We start from the raw sequence: 3,608 nt of genomic DNA, 5'->3' as shown, positions 1-3,608 counted from the left end.
GCGTCATTCCGGGTATGGAGAGACATCATCTGGATGTAGTGGCTGACGTGCTCCACGGGATCCGTTTTCCCGCCGTACGAATTGAACGGCGGTCGTGTAAATCTGTCCGGCATTGGTGCTCGCTCAATGTTCGCTGAAAATGGGGACCGAGCCGCCCTGCGCAACGCACGGCTCATTGCATCCATGGCCGCATTCCTCGGCCGTCCCTCTGGAGAGCCCGAGCCCCGATTCCCGTACTCCCGTGACCGAGAGCGATGTCGTCTTCGGCGAGATTCCGCTGAATAGGAGCGGTCTCGTCGGCGACGGGACTCTCTCGAGTGTGAACGCTCCCTGCGGTGGTGGGATCCTGATTGATTCGACCCCATCCCGCGTCTCTCTTCCTCGGCATCAGGCCTTCCCCCTTGGTCGTCTTGACCCATTCGGCGGCGCTCATTCCTCGCTTCCAATTCCAGTTCTTGTACTAACCTCCGCAGCCGCTCGAGCTCTTCATCCCTGACGTCGGGCTGTCCGTGCCGAGAAGCATGGGATGCCGTTCTCCCCGTTTGATAGGACCCTTCTCCAAGACCGGATCGCTCTTCTAGTTGCTCGTAAGCCGGATCCTCGCGTCTCTTCTGCCTCCGTTCCCGCCAGGTGGATCCCCGGGAAGACCCTGCCGAACCGCTCTCTGCGTTACCTCCAGACATCTTCCGGTAAACAAGTCTCAGCGGAACCACTGCTTAGTAGGATTTCCCACAGACGGCGCCAATTGTGCGTGCCCAATACCAAAGCCCGTTGGGCTGGGCCTCACTTGGGCTCACAACTTATTTGTATGGTGGGCTTGGATTTCCTACTCTGGGTCGTTCTTCTCGCTAAGACTAAACGTCCTCTCTGTTCTTTCCTCGTGGGTCTGGGTCACCTTCTCTCTCTGCTCACTTTCTGCATACACTCTTCTTACCGTCCATTCTCTAACCCCTCTCTTCTCAAAACTTCCTGTATTTATAGTCCATAGTTTAGTGGAGAGGTCATAATCACTTGTCAACGAGTGCAACCGGCGGTCCACTATTATCGATCGTAAGTGGGTGGTCAGGTAGGAGTGGGAAACTGTGAGGGTGGCGTTGGAACTTGGTTCCCACTTCTACGATAGTTCTCGGCAGCGGTGGCTCTCCGAGGTACGGCCGGGTAGGTACAGCGCGGGGCTTCCCGAGAGTCAAATATCTGTCACTGCCTGGGAAGGTGTTGCCGAGAAACGATGAAGAGGCAAGGCTCGGGCTTGCAGTATGCGTGGCCCGGGGTGGGCTGCCGGGTATAAGGGGATTGGCCTCATGGGCCATATACCCAGGCCAGGGTCCAAGGCCCAATATAGGGTACGACGCGGGGGCCGTACAATTGTGGTGGGCCTTTTTGTGATGTTAGGTTGGGCTGCTTTCTGTTGTACTGGGCCCAAGTGTTTTGGATGAGGGAGTTGGGACCAGTCCAACTATAACCCACCTTGGTCCGGCTTGTGCACAAACTACGCCTCGTTTGCCAAAATTTTGGTCACATGCTCATGACAAGCAAAACTGCTATGTGAAAGTTATGGCAGGCAGATGTAATAAGAATAACAAAAGAAATACGTTTGCTACTTAGACAGAATAAATAAAGGGCAATGACAAGAAGAGCTTTGTACATGAAATGACGGAAATAAGTGGGGAAGAAATAGTAATGACTTGTTGAATTAAAGAGGGAAATGTCAGTCTGCCATGTTAAGTTATATTAAAAGACCGAAACTAAAAAGATAACTATTTCCTCAATGCGAATAATCTCCCCATAAAAGAAATTAATCGCTTTGAGGGAACAGGCCTAAATGGTCTGTGCCTAAAAGAATCATTTGTCTTTGACAAAGAGCAGGACTTTAGAAGGAGAGAGAAGATCAACCTATTGATGCATCCCTACCATTCTATGCTCTCTCTTTTTTTCTTTTCTTCTTTTTCTTTTTCTTTCTTCTTTTCTTAGTGCTTGTTTATATGTTGTGATTCTCTCCTAGAGGTTACTATTACCGTGATCATGATCCCCCTACTGTGCACGGCAAGGGTCTTTTTTATAATGCTTGTCGTGACTGGCTTTTACCATTTTAGCCTTTAATGACCTTTGTCTGGTTTGGGTGTCCTTGCCGACCACCACTAGTTTGTCAGCTATCCAACCACCACCACTTACCTATGTTAGCTGTATCACTCCCCATTACCAGATAAAAAAGATTATTTTGTTTGCTTGCTCACCATGGCACTCCTATCTGCTACAGTGTGGGTGCTCTCTCTCTCCCTATCCCTCATGGCATGCACCTAGTAGTTTCAACTCATTCTTACTTCTTTTGGACGGTATATCATCCCAACTGGACATTATTCCCAAAAAAGAGCCTAAGCAAGAACCCTAAAATAGGTTTTCTCCTATCTTCACTGCCAGACCATGCCCTCTCTTACCTCTAACCCATGACCCACTACTTCCTGTATTGGCTAGGTACATGACGGTGATGTCTGGGCCTTGCGCGTGCTCTACTTCTATGTATGTCCAAAACTTGCCCGCTGCTTATCCGTTTGCCCTGGTCTGGAGGCTTGTTTGCACATTCTATTGCCCATCTTTGACTTCTTATAGTGTGAGCTATTTTCTGATTTCTCATTCCTTATAGCTTGCTCTCTTTAAGGGCTGGGCTTTGCTTGATTGTGGGCTTTTCTTCTTTCAACCTACTCTTTTACTCCTTTATGCAGTCTTGCTACAATTTCTTGCCGTACCACTCTGTCATTTCTACTGTGATGTTATTTGACCCAAGCTTATTGAGCCTCTTTAGGCCTACTACTTATTATTCTCTCAATGACTCAATATGATCATTGGGCTTTTTATTACATTACTTGCGAGCTCCTATGTCCCATTTATTTCCTTTTAGGCATCATTGGCCCATTTGCTTTCCTTGGACATTCTCGATCCTTTTTCTAATTCAGCGTTCCCATGGGTTTTTACTAACTCCTTTGAGTTTTCCTGGCCCAATTACCTTATCCTTCATCCTTAGAGCTCGTGGACTTTCCATCAGCCCCTTACTTTCTTTACTTACATTACTTCGGGCTTGCTATGGCCCATTCTCACTTTTTTACATTACATACTATCCATGAGTTTGCTACTTCTCTCTATTCGTGCTCCTTTAGGCTCATTTGCTTCCTCAAGGCCTATTTGTTTATTTCATGAGTCTATGATCCATTATTTCTGTCATTTGGGCTTAATGATTTTTCTATCCACTTACTAACTATTTTATGTCTATGTTACTGGGCTCTCCAAAATGAGCATCAACATTCATTAATACATTATTATATTTAAACTTGACTCAAATCGAGCCTAATCTTAAGATTTAAACTTGAATTATTTTCTAAATAGACAAACATAAACAATTTTTTTTTTTTAAGCCAACAACTTGGTTAATCTACGCTCTTACTTGTGATGAACATGAACCGGGAAGACTTGAGATGGGATAGAGCCTAGAGGATCCTACCAGAATTAGATCAGATCAAACGGACTACAACAATTAATCAATCAATGCACCGTAAATGGCGGTGGGTGGGGCCATTTGTGTAAACCAAATACAAATAGCAAACGTACCTTTACAC

This window comes from Quercus suber, unplaced genomic scaffold (genome assembly GCF_002906115.3).
Source record: "Quercus suber isolate HL8 unplaced genomic scaffold, Cork oak 2.0 scaffold_409, whole genome shotgun sequence".
Classification (NCBI taxonomy): Eukaryota; Viridiplantae; Streptophyta; class Magnoliopsida; order Fagales; family Fagaceae; genus Quercus; species Quercus suber.
Note: the sequence above shows the minus strand (reverse complement) of the source record.